This window comes from Ambystoma mexicanum, chromosome 13, assembly GCF_040938575.1.
Source record: "Ambystoma mexicanum isolate Mex_15411 chromosome 13, UKY_AmexF1_1, whole genome shotgun sequence".
NCBI lineage: Eukaryota > Metazoa > Chordata > Amphibia > Caudata > Ambystomatidae > Ambystoma > Ambystoma mexicanum.
The window spans coordinates 180,993,253-181,019,992 of NC_090938.1; positions in this window are offsets into that span (position 1 = coordinate 180,993,253).

Sequence of the window (26,740 nt, forward strand, 5' to 3'; positions counted from 1 at the left end):
CTGATTCTACCTTGTTTTGATTAGTTATTGGGGACATGGGCAGAACTCCTATTTGTTATGTGTTTCACTTGCTAACTGTTTGCCACCAGATTGTACTTTTTCCTTCGCAACCAATCACTGCGTGGCCTTATACCCCTACCCCTTGCAAACCCTGTTTCTCTTACCACAATTTGATTAGGTCATGCTACCTTTCAGGTGGCAAAAGGCTTTGCCTCATATACTTGACCAATCACTGCATGACTTTACACTGTGCTCAAGGCTTCTGACCTTGACACTGTATTCCTTCGCAATGTCTTAAACTGACTGCCTTTGCTGTACAAAACAATTTCTGATTCTCCAAGGCCTTTTATTCAAATGGCTTATGCATTGTCTTCAATCTTGAGGTGTACTAAATTTCAGGAACCTATAGAGTGTTGATGAATGCTCACATATGCGTCGAACTGTATCATGTGTCGTACCTTCTATTATAGCTCCTGTAGGTGCCTTTCCCCGGCTTACTACGTGTGAGAGAAAATAAAATAACCACTCCTGTCGGGGAAGGAGGCACTGAGACCCAGCTGCAAGAGTTCAAAGGATGGTTTATTTCTCCAGCTAGGAAATAACCCAAAAAACCCCTACTAACATTTACATCATTACTTGTATATATATCAATTAAAGTAACTCTAACAAAAAATGCTAAATGGACCCGATTGGCCAGGCGGTGTGGTGCTGTGGGTGTGGGTGACATCTCTTCCTTCTGGTTGGCTGAGTGGCTTACGAGATGACGGACGTCAAATATCTTGTGCTCCACGCAGGTCAGGGTCCGGTCACTGTGGTCACTACCTAAGCTAATATGTTGCATTTGTAAAACACTAAATAACAAATTATCTAAAACATTTTATGCTACTTTTCATATTTCTACACAAGTTACACTTAATAATTATTGTCAGTACAATTGGGTCATTCGTGGCTTTAATTAGAGGGCTTGACCTTTATTGTGCATGTAAAAAGAATCAAGCTGTATTTCACATATCTCCTAAACTTCAAACCTATTAGTATGAGAAAAAAAAACATATATTGTAGTAAAATGCTTAAGGTTAGTAGTGGGTGTGTTGGGTGGGTTTCGCAGCACAGGCGAGGGTCTGGCACTTGAAAGAAATACCTTACCGGGAGCGCAGGGTCAGGATGTCAATAAATTGTTCTAAATGGGGGTGGGTGGCTTGCACGTTTATGGGGATGAATCGAGCAGAAAATGCTTAGCTCATCCTGGTTCACATGCTGGTTCTCATGCTAGCAGTGATCTCAGAGGAAGAAAACTGTATCATATTGGTTGTTGCAACTTTCTCCGGCTTCTGCATGAGAATGGGAGCGCAGAGCTTTCCTTCGCAGGGGGAGTGCAAGGGTGGGGGCCAGCCAGCTGCCTGCGCGCCTTGTGTGTGTGTCTCTGTCCTTGGCTGCTGCGGTGGAAGGGGAGCTGAGCATTGCTGTACTATCGCAGTGAGGCCTGTTTACCCAAGATGGAGTCGAAAGTGGGCACAAAAGATAGATGCCCCGTGTCCTGCTCAGTAGTCCCATCTATGTAGCGGTCAACCGTCGTTAACTTCACATAAGGGCAAGGGGCAATCCCACTACCGGAGGCACGTGGTCCAAGCCTTGTACTGAGGAATGTACGGCGCGAGGGGGCCTGGGGACCCCTCACTCCCATACATTCCCCCCTTTCGTTACATCTAAAGTAACAAACTACTTATCTCGTTCATTCCGTTCTCCCTTCGGTAGCGCTCAGCTTCAGCCACAGCCTCATCCCAAGCGGGTGTACCCTTTATTGGCATCCATGCTTTGCACACACTTCTTAAGCTGTTACCTCTTCTTGCGTATTCTTCTGGGGTGACCATTAAGTATATCCCACCATCCCCATCTAAATCTATCCAAACCTCATTGTACCACAGCAAGTTCTTTGGTTCTTTAATGGTAGTGTAGTGTACATTATCAACCACGTCCCCATACTGCCTATAAATGGCAGTCATCCTATACTGCGGTGTGGTGTACTCTCCAGATTGTACTTGGGCATCTATCACGGTAGCCACTGTTGTCTGTCGGCCCACTGTTACCATCATCCTCGCTGAATTAGGCATATTATTTTCAGAGCATCTTAGTCCCAGTTGGCACACACAGAATATTAGGAGAAGAAAGACAATAATGGGAATGAGTATCTTCGCTGCTGTATTCACCCATGATAGTATCCAGCTGAACAGATTGTCGAACCACGTGTTGTTGTCTGCTCCACCTTCTGCTCTCATTCTTTCTCCTAAATTATGCACTGCTGTTATCACGTGTGACAGTGTCCCGTTATCAGCATCTGAAGTTGGTATGAACGTGCAACAAGCCCCCCCAATTTTTTTGCAAACACCGGCGTCTATCGCCGTGATAAGATCTAAGACATATCTGTTTTACATCGTCATCAGGCGCAGTGCAGGGAGCTCTATTTTTATGATGTTGAATCCTTCTTCAGTGTCGTTAGCCTGCTGCATGAGCTCCCAGCGTGTTATCTGCAGCCATTTCGCGTTTGTCCTTGCTTGAACGCCTAGTGCTAGAAATTATGCAAAAAATGTCTCTGCAGATGAGAAAAGCTTGTACTGCTGCGGGATTTCAGCAAGGAGTTCCGATGATTTGGTCGAAATATAATTGGATCTTTTGCTGCGTGACAACTTGGTTCTCAATGTTTCTTCTGACAATAGTTCGTATGCGGGGGGCTCCGTGATTGTCTCATCGGGTGCTGTCGATGGTTCAGCCGATTGCCCTGCTGCCGATATATCAGCCGATTGGCCTGCTGTCGATATGTCAGCAGAAGGCCTTGCTGTAAACTGTACATGGCTCTCTGGTATCACCATTAGTGCTGAGTGAAGTGTGGCTAGGGCACAAGTGCCCCTCCAGGATGCTGGGAGATGCAGGTAAGCCCGTTTGCCACAGATCCAGTATATGTCCATTAATGCAGTAGTGCCTTTTTTATATCTGGTATTATTAAAGTCTTATTGCACTGCTGTGCGGTTCCCATATTCACCTTCCCTTCTCCATGGAAGCAAAGTTTGTGCGGTATTTCCCTTTGAATCTTTATGGGTCTCTCCAGGGGTGTGACCCATGTCAGCTTGGTGATATGCTGGGACCAGATGGGGATGCACGTTTCTTTTGCCCACTCGTATGTTTCGTCTGGCAGCCCTCGAAGCACCTCAGCTTTGCATTTAATCGTTTCATCATGCCACTTGCCGTCTGCATACCTTGTCCCTTTTATGATAGAAAATGGCTCTTGGAGGCAGATTACTCCTTGTCGTCTGCTGGTGCATGTTTGTTCGTTTTCTAATTTCTCCATGGTGACTGTGTGTGCCTGAAATGTCTTTTTTATTCTACACAGCATCAGATGAATCAAACATTGGGCCTCAGACAAGGGTATTTTCTGTGGAACTAACATTTTTGGGGTTCCAGTTGCATGAGGAATAAGTGAGCATACGTAGCAACTTTCATTACTTGCTTGCTTTGCTGCGGTGCTCATGTCTGAATACCATTTATTTGATTGGTCAGGGTGTCGGGGATCCTCTATTTCATCTAACACCAGGTTGTGATAAATACCATATCTGTTTTTTCCCGCCCCCCTTTTTCTCCTCCTTCTTTTGTTTTTTAATTGGGTACCAACTCGTTGATATTGCAGCGGGAATATTCTGGACCATGCATCATCCATGTTGTTCATGGTGACATGTGTGTATTCAGTAGTGGTTTCTGGTGCCGTGTGTGTGTGCATGCTTCTGTTTCTGGAGTTAGTCAACCAATAGTAATCGTCATTTACATTCCATCCAAGCTCTATTTCCTTGGCCATAGTATTACTCAACAATGAAATGCCAGTTTTGTTCACATGTAATTGTTCATAGGGTGGCGTTACATTCATGTTATTTGATTCAACGTTATAAGTGTCCTTCAAAATGGTTGTTACTCCAGTCCATATTAGTTTAGACCCTGGTTTTGTCATATTAGCCCCGCTCCCCCCTTTGTTCATTTCATTTGCCACAAATAAAACAACATTATACCAAATAAAATAAAACATCATTAATGCAAATAATATGGCAGCATATTTTATAACGCATTCCACATTAATTAATCTACTGGCCCTAGTGGCATCCCTATTTCTATCTAACATTTCAGCCTGCTCAGCCGTTTCATCGCATTGGCTCATGTTGAACCTATGTGGGCGAGACAAATTTGTTAAGTCATCATGAAAAGAAACATATTTGCAATTGTTCCTTCTTTTTTATCTTTTTGCTAAATGAGGCATTTAATAATTTCTTTTCATTTATCATAAAAACAATGAAGAAAAATAGAAAAAACAACACGATTTATATGAGAAGAAAAGAGAGAGAGAGAGAGAGAGAGACAGAATATGTAAAAACATTTTGCTTTTTCACTATACTTTCCCTGTCTAAGTTGCAGTTTTCATCATGTCAGACCGTGCTAGCGATGCCATCCACACAGTCGGTTTCATTTTGGGGGAGTGCGACACTGTGCGCCCTTCTCACTTCTGAGAGGTGCACCCAGTATTTCAGTCCCTTCACTTTAACTGCAGTTGGGGTGCTGTACACCACTGTGAATGGACCATGAAATCTTGGTGAATTCCACCTTCTTACAAAACTTCTAACATAGATGTGTTCCCCTGGCATTAATGGCCCCTCCGGGCTATCTGTTGCTGGCATGGAGGTGTCTGTTGCTACATCTTTAGTAAATGGCGGAGCAATTTGTTTTGCTATGCTGCGTACTGCGCGCGTTAGCTGTGCTAGGTATTCCTCAAACTCTTCCCCCAACACTGTGGCAGCCCTGTGTGCATCAGACGCCATCCTAACAGGAGAGAGCGGCGTGTGCATTCTTCTCCCCGTCACAATTTAGTGCGGGCTTAAATGGTGATCCTTGCATGGTTGATTTCTGAGTTGGAACAGTGCTAGGGGCAGACAATATATCCAATTTTTTTTCAATGTGCTGCATAATTTCGATAAATTGCTTTTGAGCAGCCCGTTGATCCTCTCCACAACTCCATTGGCCATTGGATGATAAATCGAACATAGTTTATGTTTCACCCTCAGAAGGGAGGTTACTTCTTTGAAGAGATCATTCACAAAGTGGGTGCCGTTGTCTGAACGGATCACGTCACATATTCCCCACCGCGAGAATACTTCTCGCACAAGGAACTTGGCAGCACATTTTGCATCAGGATGGGGACAGGGGCCCGCTTCCACCCACCGTGAAAAAGGGCATACCACCACAATCAAGTATCTCGCTCCATTACATCTTTCTCCCATATCGGCGTAGTCGATATGTAGTTCTCTGAATGGACCTGTAGGGCGTGGCAAAGTGCCACGCAGAGTTCATAATGTCATTCCTGAATTGTAAGTTTGGCATGTAGTACATTCAATCACAAATTTAGACAAGTATTCATGTAGATTGGGAACAAACCAATCCTCCTGAATGTCTGAGGCGATGTGTTGTTTTGCAACGTGAGCTGGGAAATGCAGTTGTTGGAACGCTACTTCTAATAATTCTACAGGCATCACTACCTTGCCTGTCGTTTCCTGTCTCCAAATGAGATCTGTAGCTGATTGTTTACACCCTTGTTTGCCCCACAACTCCTGCTCTTCCGGTGGGGCCCTTCTCTGGAGTTGTATCAATTGTGCTATGGGCGTGTTACTGTATGCTTCTGCTGATTGTTCTGTTGTGGCTGTCTTTACAACGTACTCTGATGTTGCTATCTTATTGAAGTAAGAGGCCTCCTTCGCTGCTGCGTCGGCTGCCGCGTTGCCCAATGAGACAGCGTCTGTGTTATTGGTTTGGGCTTGGCATTTAACCACTGCCACTATCGATGGCTCTGCTAAAGCTTCTATTAGCTCATTTAGTAACGTGGCATGTTGTACGGGGGACCCGTCTGCTCTTCTGAAACCTCTCCTTCGCCAGCATGATAGCCCTGAGTGAACTGTGGTGGTGACGTAAACTGAGTATGAATATATTGTTACGGCACAATCTTTGGCTGTGTGTAACGCACTGATCAGTGCAGTCAGTTCGGCTGCTTGTGCAGAGTAATGTGAAGGGAGGCGCTTTTGAACAATCACTTCGTATGTGTCTTCTTCCATGCGCACTACTGCCATCCCCACATGTTTCTCTCCTGTCTCTGAGTTTATGGATGCTGACCCGTCTATGAAATAGATTTCTCCTTCTGTAAGGGCATTTTCTCTTGCTTTGGGAATGTCATCGCTCTCTCCCTCATACGTGCTACAATTGTGTTCCTGTAAATCTTCAGTTGTGCATGGCTCTGTAATGAATGTGGCTGGGTTCACTGTCTTGCATCTGACCACATGTACATTTGGACTGGATTTTATTATTTCATAAGCAGATGCTCTCTGTGTTGTGAGAGTAGATTTTGATCTTTCCAAGATAGCAAATAATGAGTGTTCCGCATATAGCGTCACTGAACATCCCATTACAATCGTGGCACTTTCTCAATGGCGAAGGCCGCTGCAGCGAGGGCCTGTTCGCAAGCGAAATGTCCCTGCATTACTAGGTCTAATATTCCACTGTAGTACGCTAATGGTTTGTGGCCTAGCGATGTCTTTTGTGTCAATACTGCTGTCATCAATGTTCCATTGCTGTGTGAAAACAGGAAAAATTCCCTTTCATAATCTGGATTTGCAAGGACTGAGGCGTCTGCAATAAGGTCTTTTAATCGAGAGAATTGGGCAATTGTCCCTTGTGTCCATTTTATTGGGGCCCTTTTCTTCTGTGCTTCCTTCAGTGCTTGTAGCATTGGCCGTGTGTATGCTGCATAATCGAGGATCCATGCTCGGCAATAGTTACATATGCCAAGAAATTTCTGCATGTTCTTCACTGTTTTTGGTATGATAAGGTGTCGAATGGCAGCAGCTCTGTCTGGTAGTATTCTTTTTCCATCTTTCGATATTTGCTGACCGAGATATACAAAGTCTGCAAGGCAGTATTGTAACTTTCCTTTGTACACCTTGTATCCCTTGGCAGCCAATACGTTAAGCAGTGTTATCGAGCCTTCTCTACACTCTTCTTCTGTTTTGCTGCAGACGAGTAAATCGTCTACGTACTGTATAATGGTGCTCCCTACATCTATGTTGCCGATGTCTTCTCGTAGTACTCTGTTAAAAATGCTTGGGCTCTCGCAATACCCCTGTGGGAGTCTGCGGTGTTCATATCTGCTGTTTCCTAATGTAAAGGCTGTGAGGTACTGCGACTCTGGTGCGAGTGGCACAAAGAAAAAGGCATTTTTCAGATCAATGACAGTGAAACAAGTTGCCTCTTTTGGTATACTGCACAATATTGATGCCGGGTTAGGCACTAATGGGAACTCTTTTTGGATGACGTCATTGAGTGGGCGGAGGTCCTGGATGATTCTCCACGCCCCTCCGTTCGCTTTCTTAATCGGAAAAATCGCTGTGTTGCATGGGGAAGTTGATGGCACTAGGATACCTTGGCTTAGGAGTGCATTCACTGTTTCTCTAATACCTTCCTCTGCTTCTTTAGATATTGGGTATTGTTTCACTCTGGTTGGGAGGGCACCTGGTTTCAGTTTTATCTTTATGGGAGTCTCCTCATGCAACAATCCCACATCGTGTGGCCCTGTAGTCCAAATTTCAGGTGCTACCCTAGCCATGTCTTCCTCAAATATTGTCAGTGGGGCCTTTATGTTAGCCATGAGTGGGTTGTGTATTTCTCTGTATTGGATCATATTGTCACATGGTATGCTTATTTCCATTATTATTTCTCCATCCCCCTCGTAATCAGTAAACAATTCTTCATCAGTTATATCTTTTAGCATTATGTTCGGCTCTATGCATAGCACACTTCTCCACTCGCGTCCCTGCGCGTCCAGGCCTATGACCACAATGCGTTTGTTGGAAACTTGAACTGCCTCAATGTCTATAGATATAATCGGTGCCTGGCACTACATCTGTTGGTGTGATTGGGCGGAATATGAAGTCTGATGGTATTCTCCACTCTTTTCGTGATATTTCAGGCACTACTCGGGCTAATACCTGTATTCCATAGACAAACATGTCCATGTCAGTGGGGATCTCTCTTACTGCAACTTCCTTTGTAATCGTGCTTATTATCAGGAGTGCTCGTACGGGGCATACCCCTGGCGTCCAGCACACTATCCCTCTTTCAGTAAAGGCTATGGTCATGTTTAACTTACTGAGCAAGTCTCGTCCCATCAAATTGATTGGCGCGTCTTCGTAGTACAATAAGGGTGCACGCACTGTTTTTCCCCCTACTGTTACATCAAGATCTTTTGTGTAAGGAACTTTTAAAATAGCCCCAGAGAACCCCTGCGTCTCCAAATTTCTTCCCGAGAGCTGAAACCTTCTGTGAGACATGATTTTTCTGCTCCAGAGTCTACCATAAAGATAAACTGCTTGTTTCCTATCTCTGCCGCCACTAGTGGTTCCTCATTTGCACTTTGTGTGGTGGATAGGACTGGACACGCAAGTGCTCCCTGTGGGCTGTCCTAGCCTTGATATCTTTGCTGACCTGGCACTGAAAAAACGTTGTCACCTACAACCGTTACGCCACGGAATGGTGCAGGGGCACCGTTTGCGGCCGCTGCAAAAGGGTTATTGTTTATGTTCCCTACTGGGTTTTTTCTTGCCATGGGCTGTGGTGCGTTTTGATGTTGTAGCTGCTGCTGTTGCTGCTGTTGTGGGGCTGGCTGTCTTTGTTGCATTTGGGGGTCATAGCAGTACTGATCTTGTTGTCCCGCCCTCCCCATTGGAGCTCCACAAGTGCTATCTGGGTGTGGGCAGCCCCACCCCTGTTCATTGTTCATGGGCTGATGCTGCCCCTGAAAATACACTAAGGAGTGCTCGTACGGGGCATACCCCTGGCGTCCAGCACACTATCCCTCTTTCAGTAAAGGCTATGGTCATGTTTAACTTACTGAGCAAGTCTCGTCCCATCAAATTGATTGGCGCGTCTTCGTAATACAATAAGGGTGCACGCACTGTTTTTCTCCCTACTGTTACATCAAGATCTTTTGTGTAAGGAACTTTTAAAATAGCCCCAGAGAACCCCTGCGTCTCCAAATTTCTTCCCGAGAGCTGAAACTGCCCTTCTGTGAGACATGATTTTTCTGCTCCAGAGTCTACCATAAAGATAAACTGCTTGTTTCCTATCTCTGCCGCCACTAGTGGTTCCTCATTTGCACTTTGTGTGGTGGATAGGACTGGACACGCAAGTGCTCCCTGTGGGCTGTCCTAGTCTTGGTATCTTTGCTGACCTGGCACTGAAAAAACGTTGTCACCTACGACCGTTACGCCACGGAATGGTGCAGGGGCACCGTTTGCGGCCGCTGCAAAAGGGTTATTGTTTATGTTCCCTACTGGGTTTTGTCTTGCCATGGGCTGTGGTGCGTTTTGATGTTGTAGCTGCTGCTGTTGCTGCTGTTGTGGGGCTGGCTGTCTTTGTTGCATATGGGGGTCATAGCAGTACTGATCTTGTTGTCCCGCCCTCCCCATTGGAGCTCCACAAGGGCTACCTGGGTGTGGGCAGCCCCACCCCTGTTCATTGTTCATGGGCTGATGCTGCCCCTGAAAATACCCTAATGGTCGCATTCTACAATCTTGTGAATAATGTCCCCATCTTCCACAATTCCAACATGACCCCTGTTGTCCTCCTCTTGGGCCTTGCCCACCATACCCTCTGTTTCCCATTCCTCCATATCCTCCCCTCTGCCCACGGTAGCCACCTCTTCCTTGGGCCGGCCTGTTCTGCCACTGTGATCCTTGGCATGGCTGTTCCTTGGTCCTCTCCAATTCACTGCACTGCTATCCCAACAGGTCTTCCCCCCGCGTTTTCCTCTCCTTCGTTTCCTCTGTCTGCTGTTACACTGGCAGTAATGGCAGCGACCTTCACTAATTTCGTCTGCACTCATTTTGCCTCTTTTACGTGACCTCCTTTTCCTTCTCTTTGATCCTCCTCCAGTGCTGTACAATTATGCTCCTAATTTCAGGCCACCCTTTGGCTTCGATCCCAGCTATTTTGTCCAAGGCCTTCTGCACCTCTTTCGGCAACCCCTTTTTAATGATAAAATAAAATAAAGCTGTTGATTGATTCCATGCCGTACCAGTTTCGCTTCTCCATAAGTCTTGCACTCGCAAAATGAATTGCGCAGGATCTTCGTTCTCCTCCATCGTGCCCTGCATCACTGCATGTAAATCTGGAACATCTGGAAATGCACGCCGCAATGCATCCCACACTTGTGCTCGAACATTGTTGAATGGTGATCCATCGTGGCGATCACAGCTCATTGTTACTGCCCGGAGCCCTGCCCTTTCCCAGATTGTGTCTGCTTGGTCCCCGATTGCTGATACTAATAAGCTTTTCACATCACCTATATCTAACGGCACGCCTGCCGTGTTCTTCTCAAATACATGTATCCACTTACCTGCTCCTCCTGTCAGTGGGGGGAGGAGTTTTAACAGGTTGTTTTTGTCCATTTGGGCCCACGGAATATAGTTTGGCCTACCTGCTCCTTTATGTATCAGTGGCATTTGTAGTTTCTGTTTCTTTCCTGTTTTGCTCGTTCTCCCTTTTTTCGTTTTACTTACCAGTATGTTCCCTGTCCTCCCTGTTTGTTGTCTTAATCTACCTTGCCATAATGGTGGTGATAGTGTGTCTGGATAACGGCAGTTTGGCAGTGGGGAACCCTCTGTGGCAGCTGCCTCTTCGTATTCATCTAAATCATCCCATACTTCTTCTATTTCTGACTCTAGCTCGTTATTATCCTCCCAGTTTTCCTTGGGTTCGCTTCCTTGTCTTTCACCCAGATCTCCACTTTGTTGACTCTCCGGTGTGTTTGGGCGTATTATTGTCACTGGTTTGTTATTCAATTGGAACAGGAACTGTCCTGACTGCCACTCTTGTTCTTGTCTTTGCTGTGATGATGTCCCTTGCGATGCTATAGATTGCCCTGATACCGAGGCTGCTGGGGTTGTATTGCTTACTGCCTCTATCGGGGGTGTGAGATCTGCCAGTGACAGCGGGGGTGCCTCTCCTCCCCCTGGCAGCATTTGCCCTTTGTCACATAGAGCTCTTAACCGTGTTATTTCCATTTGTGTGTGTGCTAGCTGGCGATTTAAATCGCCTGTTAAACGTGCTATGTTCACAGGAGGCGCACTTGTGGGGCCGTACAGGCCTCCTTTGTTATATGGTGGAGGCTCGGGGGCTGTTGCCCCGCCCTGAGCAGTGGGGGTGGGTGGTATATACAGGGGTTCACTAAACCCTACTGCTGGCCTTGTCATTAAGGGCTAGATTTTTGTTACTTCGTTCTCAGTTGTAGTTGTTGAGCACTCCCCTTTTGGTGTCCCACTTACTTCTTCAGGAATTTTCTGCTTTTCTATCATTCGGCTTGTACTTACCTCTGCCGTGGGGGTAACTTCCTCGAACATTCGCCATAAATCTAATACTTCTCTCCGTTTCTGTAACTGTTTCCCTTTGTATCATGCTAGCAAATGTGTTGATACCAGGTCCAACACTCTTTTGTCGAATGATCCTCCTTCTGGCCAAATTGGTGTAACCCCATCTCCTTTTATCTCAGTGATCCACTGATCGTGATACTTCTGTATCCTGTCGCTATATAGTGGAAGGTGCTGGCAAATATGTGCCAGTGGCGTTACTCCCCCATGGCAATGCTTCTTTTCCTTTCTTGTGTGTTCTGGTACCCTTGAGTCCAATCCCACCTCTCACTTGATATATCAGTTATAATATGTGAAAAATATGTTCTTTATCAAAGCTTGCAATTATGGTATGTCACATTAGCTGTTTTTTCTGAGAGGTTTTACCTGGTCACCTCTCACAATTTATTTCTTTGCCTATTATTCATTAATCAAAAAAGTTACTTGTACTGAAATATTTTAGCGTGTTCAACAAAACATGTACACAAAGCAGACTGACAAACATATAATCATGCAACATATACATGCACTGCCTGCGCGCGTTTGTTCTTTCCCTATTCCCGTTACTGTCCCTGATTTTTCTTCTTCCCTATTCTACCTACTATTTCGCATTCACTCCCACCTCTTTCACCTTTATTATGTCTCAAGATTTCTTACTTCCACGGAAAAAGAATATTCTAAAAACTACTCCGAGTCTACGAAATATACGAGACCCCTACTATTTTCTCTTTATCTCTATTCTGGACTTGGTCGGGACAAATGCTACGCGGCGCTGCCTTCTACCCCGTACGGGCTAGGATACCACTTCTCTTCTTCTCCTCACTTCTTACAACACCTAATGGCCATATAAAGGATAGATCAGAAAAGCCTCACCGTCACTCACATAGACCCTATTCTTAACTACCTTCGCTTTGTTTGCTAATTCCCTTCTTCCCGTATTTTCCCCTTACCTTCCTTTGGGGTCTTTGTAACCGGGACTCCACGTGTTCAGTCAGGTACTCCGAGGGTCGCCGCTCACGGCCAGACCTCGCTCAGGTCCGTCCCCCAACCAAGCCGTGGCCTGCCTTGGCGAGCAGCCTTTTCGATCGGGTATTCGTCAACCGGGAACCCTTGACCCTTTGTTCTTGGTGTGCACAGTCTGGTCAACCGCAGAGGCGATGGTTTTTCTGGGGGCGCCCTGGATCTCGCTGCCGGGCGGTGCAGGCCTCGAGGCACCTCTCTAAATCACGTTGCAGGGTCACCAAAAATGTAGGTGCGTTTCCCCGGCTTACTACGTGTGAGAGAAAATAAAATAACCACCCCTGTCGGGGAAGGAGGCACTGAGACCCGGCTGCAAGAGTTCAAAGGATGGATTATTTCTCCAGCTAGGAAATAACACAAAAAACCCCTACTAACATTTACGTTATTACTTGTATATATATCAATTAAAGTAACTCTAACAAAAAATGCTAAATGGACCCGATTGGCCAGGCGGTGTGGTGCTGTGGGTGTGGGTGGCATCTCTTCCTTCTGGTTGGCTGAGTGGCTGACGAGATGACGGACGTCAAATATCTTGTGCTCCACGCAGGTCAGGGTCCGGTCACTGTGGTCACTACCTAAGCTGATATGTTGCATTTGTAAAACACTAAATAACAAATTATCTAAAACATTTTATGCTACTTTTCATATTTCTACACAAGTTACACATAATAATTATTGTCAGTACAATTGGGCCATTCGTGGCTTTAATTAGAGGGCTTGACCTTTATTGTGCATGTAAAAAGAATCAAGCTGTATTTCACATATCTCCTAAACTTCAAACCTATTAGTATGAGAAAAAAAACATATATTGTAGTAAAATGCTTAAGATTAGTAGTGGGTGTGTTGGGTGGGTTTCGCAGCACAGGCGAGGGTCTGGCACTTGAAAGAAATACCTTACCGGGAGCGCAGGGTCAGGATGTCAATAAATTGTTCTAAATGGGGGTGGGTGGCTTGCACGTTTATGGGGATGAATCGAGCAGAAAATGCTTAGCTCATCCTGGTTCACATGCTGGTTCTCATGCTAGCAGTGATCTCAGAGGAAGAAAACTGTATCATATTGGTTGTTGCAACTTTCTCCGGCTTCTGCATGAGAATGGGAGCGCAGAGCTTTCCTTCGCAGGGGGAGTGCAAGGGTGGGGGCCAGTCAGCTGCCTGCGCACCTTGTGTGTGTGTCTCTGTCCTTGGCTGCTGCGGTGCAAGGGGAGCTGAGCATTGCTGTACTATCGCAGTGAGGCCTGCTTACCCAAGATGGAGTCGAAAGGGGGCACAAAAGATAGATGCCCCATGTCCTGCTCAGTAGTCCCATCTATGTAGCGGTCAACCGTGGTTAACTTCACATAAGGGCAAGGGGCAATCCCACTACCGGAGGCACGTGGTCCAAGCCTTGTACTGAGGAGTGTACGGCGCGAGGGGGCCTGGGGACCCCTCACTCCCATACACTCCCATGATTAATGTCTGGCTCAAGTAAATTTCTAACATCCCCATTAATTTCCTCTTCAAACACCTTATTGGACATCAATGAAATTTTCGATCCCGAATCTGCCATCATCCTAACATCACACCCATTAAGTTTCACAATAGCATAAGTATGGTCGCACTCCATTTCATCATCATCATTTATCACATTAACCATAATCTTTTCCAAATTTGGATTTTCCCCTTCCTCTGAATTCCCAATGCTCTCCTCATCATTTACTACCAAAACACTTCTTTGGAAAGATTGGTCATTTTTACAACAGTTTGCAAAATGCCCACACGTCTTTTGCACTTTGCACATATTGCCCTCCTCCCAGGACATGCTAATGCTGCCGCAAAATGTGAATTGCTCGCACATCTGAAACATAGATGCTCCTTTTCTTACCTTCTTTCCCCTTTCCATGCTTCCTTTTTGAATTCAGGCTTCTCCTTCTCTCTTTTATGCAATTTGTCCTTCCCCATTTTCTTCTGTTTTGACTCTACTACATTGAGTACTTCAATGTTTCCTTCCTTGCCATCCTTTTCGGACAGCTTTGCAACACATGCCAAGGAGTGTTCTACTCTTTTTGCTATGTTGAGTACCTCATCCAATGAAGGTTCATTTCGCAACCATAGTTCTTCACGGATTTTGTTATTTCGGCAGTTGATCATAAATTAATCCCTTATCCGTTCATCAAATGAGTCTCTGAATTTACCTGACAAAGCTAGATGTCTCATTGATGTTACAAATTCCTCTATGCTTTCACCAGGTTCTTGAACCCTCACCCCAAAATTGTATTTTTCAAGAATAGTACTTTTTCTAGGTTCTGTGACAGTGTTGGTTTCTATCTGGCAGATTTTATAATCATAATGATAAATAGAGAAGCATAATCCAGGAAGTCCTACATGCATGGACTTTCCTCTAATGGCTTCTGCTGTGCTTGATGTTAACTAGGAAACAGGAGCTGGAGAGTGAGAGGACGATGGTTACAGCTGGGCATATTAACGCCGTTTTGCCTGAACAGATAAAAGCTACAGAGTTGAAGTTTACTTAGTTGCGCTGTCGCGCTTTATCAAAAGAGTTGCTGTGAAATGAGTTGAGAAGCGATCGTTGTCGCTTGGTTTGAAACTGAGGAGAAGACGACTTGTCCCATTGATGCGCCGCCTCAGGAGAAGCTTATACCTGATGTTATTGTCGTCTCGTCGGGCAAAGAAGGAAAGACCGTTACCGAAGTAGGTCTCCCGGTCAGCCAGAGGGAGAAGTGAAACGCTAAGTGTGAAAGGGGAAAAGAAGCGCCGTCGTGAAGAGCTCCGTGAAACGAACTGAGGGGGAGGAGTTAGAGCGACCGGCCGTGCTGGGTGAGTGAATCGGCTGCCTAATTTACAAAGCATCAGAGCTTTATAAAACAAATTGAATGCTTTGACTCAACGTAAGTGCTTAAACCAATTCGATCAGTTTAGGACTGAATGAATGCCACGGAAGCAGACGCTCAAGTAACGGCAACGCAAGCTCTTCTACAATGTAACAATACTGAACGTATACAAGGGTTGCCCAGTAAGTCGGAAACAAGGGCCACAGCCACAAGGGCAGCAGCAGACAGGATACAGAACCTGGCGTGATCCCTTTGAACCTGGGTTACACGCAACGTTACAAGTAAAAGGAACTGTCTTTCTCAGGGAAATGCAGACCAGGCTGTAACGTTGTAACGAATAGTCAAGCAAGCTTTAAAAGAAGCAAACAAGTTTGAAAAGAGACTGTTATTCTTCAGAATGGCTTTAATGTGTACTGACCAATAACAAGAACCTTATGAAGCAAGGTGAGGTGGAAATAGGACAGTATCTACATAGAAGCAGCAAGAGGGAGTCGGTAGAGAAAAGAAAGGAGAGAAAACGTGTAGAAAGAGAAGCAAAAGAACTATTGTGTCAGGTGGTTGTCTGACAAGGCAAAGTTGAAAAAAGAAAGATACCAACACTTTAAAACGATACTTACCTTCAGGCAAAGGGTAGGCAGCCGTCAGATGAAGAAGACATCTTTTTTTTCAGTAAACCTAGAGGAAGAAATTACAAACTGTTAAATAAATTGGTGGATTCTCTTCGTAATCTACACAAACTACTCCCTTGCCTCAGTCTCTTTATTGGTGTCCAGAAAGCATACTATCACAGTTTCAAAATGAATAGCGAACTTCTTTAAGGCAATATCCAACTCTGTCATGTCATCTCCGTCTCCCACTTCTGTTATATCTGGAAGAGTGTTGTATATCCTCTACCCCTCATAACCTAAAAAATGCATGCGCAGTGCTATCTTTCTTTCCATTGAGTATGCGTTACTGCACGCCGCCCTAATGTAGTGTTGAAACCCTTTTTTCCATTGAGGCCACTTCACCTTTGGATTTCCTGGGCATGCCATAAACATTGAAGGTCCCGGCACAGCTGTCATGGCCATGTTCTCCTTTGCACTTGTTTAGCTGCTCTGTATACGTAGGTAAAACTTCTATTTAGTTATTTCACTTTGGGTTTTGCAATATGTTTGCTTTCTGAGATTTCCTACTTTTTGTGCATTTCTCCTTAAAGGTAAGTGCTGTCTACTTTGCACCTATTTAATTTATTTTGTATATGTAAATGAAGTGATCATTCAGTTCTTTCTCCTTGTTTTCTGCTGCATTTGTTTTGCTTGCTGATGCTTTTAGTGTATACTTAATATTTCTATTTTGCAGCCCAATATCGTTCTGCACGGTAAATGCAAACGTACTTGAGCCTTTTAATTCGCTCATGCGCACACTGTTACTGTTGCTATACTTGCCCAATGTTGGCCGCTACAAATGCCTTAATTAGGGAATATAAGGCGCAGCGGCTTGTCGCTTTCTCAGTCTGGAGGTGAATATGTCAAGGCAAGTCACTCCTTGTAGCACCCACGCCGGCCGCTGCAAACACCGGATGGCGGAGCAGCTTCAAGGTTGTAACTGCAGAGCAAATAGGTTGCTAATCCATTAGTCTGCAGTGGCAGGGGTCTGTCAGAAGATCCTTGCCGCCAATGAAGACTAGTCGCACGCAGTTTCCAGTGAGATAAAATAACCTTTATTACAGGTCATGAAGTCAGACCCCAGCTCAACCTTACACCTGGCTGGCTAGTGCAAACAGTAATAGAAGCAAATTTAAAAGTAAACATTCTCTGGCCAGAGGCAGGCTATGACACCCTGCTCAGAACTATATTACACTGTGACTTTCCACATAGAACTATATTACATCATACACAATGAACAACCTGCTCTCTATGAATAGCAAGCAGGGCCATAACTATTTACATACAGTGAGACATCTTCATAACAAAAAATCTGAGAGTTGGCGTTTTCTATAGACTATCCATGATGCAACACCCCCAAATTTGTTCCTTATTGTGTTTTTGTGAATTCTAATTTTAGTGTCTCAAAGAGGAGGCAGAGTAAGTGACTGCGGAGAGGTTAGGGAGGAAATGGCACACAGCGGATTAGGTACGAGCAGCAATTATGGAATTTAACTTTCACAGGGATATAAATCCCACTTTCCTTGCAATCATATTGGTTGGCCCTTTCTACTACGATGCTAAAAGAAAATGTATTTTTATAAAACAAATCCCATTTTGAAAGTTTTAAAAATAACGTATTAATTTGCTATAGTTTTTATTAAGGCTAGTTTATTGTACAATCGCTAAGTATTTTTCATGGGAACAAGCATTAGTTCCCCATGTCACATTTGCATGGACATTTTAGTTCTGCCCTGCACTATTCACTGCCCATTTCAATGTACTGCCCACCTTCTGTTTCATGCATAACAAAGCCTTCCAGACTAACATCCACTTCCAGATTAACACCCCATATGACATTTAGCACAGTATCCTTACCTATCTTGGAAATCACACCTCTCTTATTACCCGTGTTCTCGAAATGTTTAAAACAACACACCTGTGTCAAAGCAACTCCATGTTCTTCAAGAACATGAAGAGGCAGGTCATGTATATCACAACTAGATATTAAGCTCTTTGTTTGCCTGGTCTATTTCTACACCAATTGCAGACAAGACAAGGCCTGCCCTTGTGCGGAGAAACCATTGCTGCAGGGGTCAAGAGGTCAAGGGGAATCAGGGAGGAGCCTGTGCATGGAATAGACAATGACACCCACATATTGGAACTAGACTAATAAGAGAAGTCGAGCGGCCATGACTGAAGAGGTGAAGCTTAAAAGCTTCCAGCTAAACTCTGCAACCCACCTCCATATTCAAAGGTTTCTGTTTGGTTTGTTACTAGGACACAAAGTTATGAGGTAGGTTCTAATCATTCTTAGATGATAATAGAAACAGTCCATAGGTGTTGCTAAGTGCTTGTATGAAGAGTCCAATATATAAATCGTCTGTTAGTCACTGTTTGAAAACCTGTTTCTTTTTCTATTTTTCATTTTTAATATATCAATATGGTCTATGTCTGCTTTTATCAATGACTGTTAGATTTATAGAATTTCAGAGCATTGTGCATACATTAAGTGGGAAGACAAAGCGGACTGACTTTTGCTCAAGTGATATGTGAATTGTGGCTGGTCTGAGGGTCCGTTCAAGAGAATGTGCTGTCAAAGAAACTCTTGTACCACTGTTCTTAATGGCCCTGTGAAATAGGGCGTGCCTACATGCTTGCTAATGTCATGCAGTTTATTGCATCACTCTAGGACAGAGTGTATATGCCTAAAGTGGATGATACATGCAATCAGTGGCCAATTCCATGGACACCGCATGGAGTTCCACGACCTTTTAAAGCACCTATTTGGTCTTTGCAGCATACAGTTGAAGGTATTCTATCCTAACTATAATGATGGCTGTTCACAATAAACGTTTAGAGGACAGGAAACGGATATATCCCGATGAATTTGGGAAATCGCCCATTCACTGTGGGTTCTCATCACAACAGGAGTCAGTTCAGCTTATCTCACGCTACAGCATGATACGTGGGTTTGTGGGGGACAACAGTAAGGGTTTAATTTTGTTTTATACCATATCCAGTCAAAAACATGATATGCAAATGTATGCTTTCTTCGAGGTTGCAGTCACTGATCACAAGATCTCAATGGCCAAGTCAAATGTTATCAATACATCATTTTGGGAGGAGAACGTGACCACATGACAATGATTTGCCTGCTAACCCAGTCCTGTTTCTGTCTCTCTGGATGTTTCAGGTTCAGGTTTTCTAGATTTTTTTATGTCCTATTGCTAAACTGAAACAGTAGCTCGATGATAATAGGATGGGAGATTTTTCTAACTGTAATGCATAAGGTTTTTATGAGTAAATCTAATCAACTTTGACTTTTGTTTGCTCATAAATTTAAAAAGCAAACTTAATAAATAAAAAAAAGTAGTAAATCTGAATTCGAAGTTTAATCTGATGAGAGTCTATTCATCTTTAAGTTTGCAGTTATAAATCCTGTTTGCATATTTGAGCCGACTGTAATTGGAACAAATACAAAATATGTTAAAAATAATCCAATCCACTTTATGAACCTAACAATTCCTGTTACGTCCCTTCTCTCTGCCTGATGCCCACTACAGGTGGAAGTTTAATCGGGGAAACCCTAAACCATGGTCTTAAATGTTCCATGAACTGCGGTGAGTGGTGAGGAAAGAAAGTAGGGACTCCATGGCCCAGACCAAAGGCATCAGCTAAGGCTGAATTCCCTTTTCTATTGTGGAATATAAGCTTTCAGGAAAGGGGTCATCCATAGGTAACTACATAGGCAGATCTATACCCAAGAAGCCCATCCCTCTCTCCTGGAACCCTCCCTGAGTCATGCGCGTGTAAGGTGTGTGCTACTCTAGGGTAGTGATGACTGGCCGCTGTATACGGAATGCCTGACTGAATAGGTATCAACCTGTATGTTTCCAGGAGACTGGGCTTGCACACACCTCACTTCGCATATGCACATGTTAGAACCTCCCGGAGACCCCAGCAGAGTTTAGCACCAGTGATAGGACCTAGTCACTATGGCGATACCTGCACTGGGGAAGCAGAAATGTTACCCAGTCCAGACATTTTACAAATGGTTTTTGATCACGAGCAGCACAAAAAAATGAGTCTCACGGAAGATTGAAACCGTCTGCTGAATCAGATAATCTTTATGATACATATTAAATAAATAATACAGTAGTAGTATATTAACCTTTGTAAGATAAAACTCAAAAATCAATAGTAGAAAGTTATCCAGATGAGCCAATAAAGTTCACGGGAGCAAGAAAAACAAAAATGTATTACATGCAACCGTGGTCGTGAATCATTCACAAAAATCATTCAGAGAGCATTACAAAATGGTGGAGTTTTATGGTGAAGTGCAGAGTTTTGACATTTACAATGTTACAACAAGCTTGAACAATATCCTCCTCCAATTGGAAGTTCGTGGTTTTTCTGTAGGTGTATCAATACAATTCCTAGTCCCATTGGCTTATCCTAACCCTTGTGACCATACTGTTAACTAATTGGTAAAAACAACTTCATATTCATTTCCGCTACGTCCCAGATTTGCTATTGGACAGACAAACTTTTCATTTTGTTTCTTTTGGTCCTTGTTGTTTAATTGGTGGAGCTCCTGTGGCCATCCTGGGGTTGGCCTCTTCAATCATCACTAACAAATGACATTGTGAGATGGGACCAGTGTGGCAACAGTTGAATATTTTACATCCTGGTTTCATGTGAAGTGGCCCGCTGCAGCATCTCACTTTGCCTTCCCCTTCCCACTGCGTCTACTGGAGACATACTATTGCAACATCTGATTGGAAACATGTAAGACTATTCCTTCCTTTCTCATGAATGATGTGTGTGTTGGGGTCGCATCGGAACACACTAATAAAAATGACAAAAGTAGTCAAAAACGGTGTGTACACAGGCAAGAAGTAACACAGGTTTATTCAGGGCCCAGAAGCAGCTGGGACAGCTATATTCAAACAGACTGCAGAACAGAACTGCATGAAAAGGCACTGTGAAGAACCGCCCGTAAATCTAAGACTTTTATAATAATCAAACTGAGTAACGTTAATAATTTTGCAACATGAAAAAATCTCCCCACACCGAGCTGATTGTTGCTTGCACCTCAGCTCCTTATAGAAATGCACACGTTATATTCTTTATTTGGGTCCACAAACCTTCCCACACCACCCACAATCAGAATATGTTAAGTCGCAATCCAACTCCCACTTCCCACATCATAATGACAATTCATTGAAACATTTGAGATGACCAGCGGAACTTTATTCAACTGCCCCGGTCATCTCATCTAAGTTCTCATGTGACGTGCTTCCCTCCATGACACTGCCGGTGCCTTGAACCACGGACGTACTGTTATACAAATGTTGCACATTGAGAACTTTTTGACCCTCTTCCCATGCAAAATGTGCTAATGTGCAATTTGAAACCGCTGTGGTTCTCTTAACTCGATCTAAAAATCTTGTTTTGCACGTTATTTTGACTTATTAAATGGTTATGCTCTCCATGCCTCTCGGCGAGACCCATGGGTTTTAATCTGTGTCCTTGAAAAATAACAACTGTTATTTTGCTTCTTACCATGCCAGCCTCGGATCGTGGGACCTGAGATGTGTTACCAGCCGCTGCAGCTTTGTTTAAAATTAATGAAAGTTAATACACGTTGGCTGCAAAGGCATGCTACAAGGCCTATTTACCACGTGTTAGCCTACCTCTAGATTTTATTATACTTACCGGTGCACCTACATTTCTGTTATATGTAAACTACTTTTATTTTTGGTTTGACTTATGTAACGATTAAAAAGGAGTCCCCTTCCCTTTTACAGTGCTACTCTCGCAATTGATATGTGCACAGTTTTTCACTGCGCAGAACTTGCTTTTGTATGGCATAAACATGAACTCGTGCTGTGCTCTTGAGCCTGTAGCTTTGAGCTGAAATGCTATGTGTGTTCTACTGCCATATGAACGAATGATATTGCAATTTGAATCATTCTTAGGATTTGTTAAGAGGTCCTGATTGATACACAGACTTCATAGAATCCTTGGTGGTTATGAAGGGTCTCTGAACGTTTGTATATTGAGTACCTTGGTGGGAAGCTAACCTTCCATTATGTTTGTTTCCAGTTTTAGTGAAAATATTTTCCCACACTGGTCGATATGTGCCTTTTGTCTGAATGACTTTGTCTCATGACTGTCTATGCACATGGTCTCATTCTCACCAGGGCTGTGACCTTGCTTTGATTAGTTTTTGGAGATATGGGCAGAACTTCTATTTGTTATATGTTTCACTTGCTAACTGTGTGGCGCCAGATTTAACTTTTCCTTCACAACCAATCACTGTGTGGCCTTCTACCCCTTCCCCTTGTGAGCCCTGCATCTCTTAGCAACTGTCACGACCCTCGCCCAAAACGCCCTCTGGCAAACCCATTGGCCAGGTGGAGTCAGGACTCGGGCCTCTAGAGCCTGGCATCCTCTTCAAAAGCCCTCATGGGGCAAGGCTCATACACCATGAACAACAATGTGCTTGGGAACTACTTTATGGTATTGTCAGCCAACATGGAGGCATCCACATAGCTTGGTTCCTAAGAACCAAGCTATGCGGTCTAGTGTTTTGGGTGTGGCAGGCCTGGAACTACTTTCCCTGGTACTACTTTACCTGGGCTATATAAACCACACCCTGACTGCAGAACATGCTTCGTGTTACTTTGCAGCTTGCAACGTGACGCTCACCGTGTCCAGCTATTCCCTCGAACCTCGGAGAAGCAGAACCTGCAAGGAGACAAAAGGAACATCATTAGCAGCAGCATCTTACCTGCAGTCTTCATCTTTAAACACTTGAAGCTACTGAGAACAGCTTCCTTGAATCTGCACGCCTCCCAGACAGAACGACCTGAAAGAGGAAGATAGAGGCAACATTAAAGAAAGCTGTAGAGACATTTACAAATTACGAACTGCTCGAAAGACTTACCTGGCTGGTCGCCTCTCGGCTGGCACCACTCCGGACATTCCACTCGCGCTGAAGAACTCCGCGACCTACAAGGAAGGAAAACACAGGTTAGCAAAGGCTATCTTTGCAGCGCTGTGCATAGCGCTTACTTACCGCATCATAGCGCTCTTAATGTGCCTTCATTTAACAGCGGGGCTCAACCAAGCCAATTCGCCGCGCTGAAGCTCTGCATACCTAAGGGAGAAAATAGAGACATTTTAAACAAAGAAAGGCATGCAGGATAGCAACAAAACTAAAGAACAGCAATAAGACCTACCTGAAAAATATGAAACGGGCCGGCGTCAGTGAAGTAACTGGACCGCACTCGCCCATGAAAGAAAATGCGCCCCTGCAAAGAAGGCAGGACGGAGAGCACGCCTAATTCTACCACAAGGTGAGGAGAGGGCGCCAGAGGGACTGAAACCATACGGGGGTGGAGGGAGGATACTTATCCCAGTCGGTCAGTCTTGAACACAGTCCTCCTGTATTTTCAGGCAGAACCTTCCCCGCAGACCACATCAGGGCAAAGCTGAGAAGCATACCAGCGAGTAACCCAGCTGGGTGGTGTCCCTGTGGATACCAGGTGAGCGTAACAGCAACATGTGATTAGGTCATGCTACTTTTTGGCTGGGAAAAGGCTTTGCCTCATACTCTTGACCAATCGCTTCATGACTTTACACTGTGCTCAAGGCTGCTGACCTTGCCACTGCATTCCTTCGCAATGTCCTGAACTGCCTTTGATGCTCAAAACAATTTCTGATGCTCCGAGCCCTGTTATTCGAATGGCTTAGGCCTTATATTCAATCTTGAGGCCAACTAAAGTTCAGGCACCTATAGAGTGTTGATGAGTTCCCAAATATGCGTATAACTGTATTGTGTGTCATATCTTACTTAACTTTGCTATCACATGCTCCTACCTACCTAGTGTATGTTTTAGTTCATATCACCTATGCTATTGTGTATATAGGTGCTTTGGTTAGGCCCTAATGCCTGTCCCTATGTTGCTCTGTCGTCGCTATTACTTGCAATGCTTTGTCTATCTGTGTGCATTCTCCTCTATACATGCTTTTTGTGTGACATCGAGAACTATCCCTGCTACAAGCATTTTATGTATATAGCCTAACTCTATTGCAGCGTGTTTGTCTATTAAATGGCTGCTCTAGCTTCTGTTGCGCTTCTTGTCTCGTGTGCCTGCTTACTGCCCCTATGCCTACGTGCAATCCATATTGACCTTTGGCGTATAGTTGTTGATTTATTATCTTTCACAGCATGCCACATATATATCGACTGTGCGTGTGTGTGTGTACTGCTTTATATTTTATCTCTCAGTGAAGGGATATGGTGGGAGTGGCAGGGTAATCTGCTTGTGGCCTGTGCCTTTGGTTCTTGATGTATATCCTGACTCTTGCTTCATGGGTTTTCTTAGTTTATATTTCCCTCATGGGTGGAATGTAGGACATTCATCCCAACACATTCAATCCCACCCCCCAGATAATAAGATATTAGAAAGTTAAATACACTGTGCATAATAATAAGCACAATTTGGTATATAGACATTTCAGTTAACACATGAAGGTCCCTTTGTTCAGGATAACTCTACTATGCACTTTGACCATACATATTGAAGTGGGAAAATCTGAATGTGCCTTCAGTCCCAGAAGGCCCCCCAACCAGAAAAAGCACCAGTGACAATATGGCCGCCGATCCTATGAGCTCATACCAATCACCACTGCTCCCACTTTGGATAACTATCAGGAAAGGTAACCTACCAGCCGACCATACAACCCAGCAGTATTACGAACTCTGCCTAGAGTGGGCGAAGAGACACAAGACAGCTGGAAACAACTGCATGGACAGACTTAACTAAAAGCACGAAGAAGCCATGCCTCAATTCGTTAGAGACATCACGACGACATAGCTACGTTAGACAGGAAGCATATGTGTAATCCGTACATTCGGGACACTCATGCACCCAATCTACACGAAGAACACACATGTACAGCTCTATGATGTAGAGGATGGTGACATATACATACTATCTGCACATTTATTATTTTGCCATTAGGCATGCTACAGCAATGCAGAAACGCAAGAAGCAAGAAGAGTTTGTGTCCCTGCTTGCAGATGCTTACATGCAACTAACTATATGGAAGAACCGGAGCACCCGAGTACCTGATCAACATGACACGCATTAACCTATGGGCACTATGGAAAACACATACTAGAAGGCCGTGCAGGCCTTAGGAAAATCCAATAGGCCATGATCGTCTCATAGAAATCCCAAGCCACAAGATGCTGTGCAAGCAGAACAGATATGGCCAGGGCTAAGGCAGCCAAGGGCACGTTGTTGCAAACAGCATTCCACACACAGAGCCATGGTGACACCGGCTGCAGCAAAGAATATTCCCTGCAAAATATAAGCTAATTCGAAGCAATTAAGCCTGCAAGAGTGGTCTCCAACCATGTGACTCGGCAAAGCTGATATTGGGCCAAGACTTGGAGGCTGGGAAAGAGCAGCCTTCCCCCGACTAGACAACGGTTTGAACATACTTGCCACTCTCCTGATACCTTATACCATGGGAATGGAACGCTCTCCTAGCATTAGTCTTCTACACACTATTGTATAATGCAAACACATAGTTGCACCTCGCTAACACATAGTATACATGTAACAAGCACAGGTGTCTCGCGGGCTGGGAACAAAGTTTGTCACAGGCTTGGGGGCCAGTGGCCTGACCAATCAGGACACTGGGGCCTGGGGGTAGATGGCGGGGGCAATCGACCAATCATGGGGCTTGCACAATGTAACATTTTTAGAGTAGCAAGTTTCAGGGATGATTCAAGTACACCACCTGACACAGCAACATTCACTAATATTGGTCCTCTATAGATTCCTATAGTGGAACTACCACTCAGTGACCAATCCTGAGAACTGTTAGGTTTTGGGAGGGAGCCTGCTGAGTGACGCATGTTATGACATCACATGTATACAAAACTGGCCTGCGAGCCAGAATGCGGCGAGGTGTGCCTGGTCCTTCATCCATGCATATGACCCCTGTGTGTTATGTATAATAAACCACAGTAACTCTTTGCTCCTTGTGTGGATCTCGACTTCTTTGGGACAAGGGAAGGTGTTAGGACCTTCCGTGAGCTGGGAGTCTGTGGACCCTCAGTGTGGCTTTGCCTGCCTAGAAAATGACCCTAACAAGTTGGAGTCTCCAGCAAGATCGTTTGTGACGTCAGCCTGGCCCGGTGCTGCCTCCTCAGCCATCGGACCTCGGAGGACTGCAGGACCCTCACAGGAATTGCGAGACAACTGGACAGCGCAAACAGAGATTGGTTGTCGGGAGCCGACTTCAAAAATTATCCCGGCGGTGGTCGGTGAGGTGTCCACGCAGTCCAGAGGGGGTGAGATGAGCAGAGCAGGGAATCAGCAGCCGAGCGGCACTGGCAGACATGGAACAAAAGTAAGCGTGGTCCACGCAATCAGCAACACAATCTGCTGTGAGTAGGGGGATGTGTAAATAGAATGCGGGGAATGTAAATGGTGATAATCTGTGGTATTGAAGTTTTGGTAGCACGTGCATGGTGATAGGGATCGGAGTGGATGTAGAAGTCCCTTTTCTATGTTTAGTGAGGCAACAGGTTCCTGTTAAGTAGGATCGGTCGCTCAATAGGCTTGCATTGTGAATGTAGCTGTAGATGTGGTGGATTCCTATAAGTCAGACGTTTTAGTTCGGTGAATAGAGGACGTATTTCCGTAAGAGTTAGCCGGAGCTATCGTAGATTGCGGAAGGTGCATTAACTGGTTAA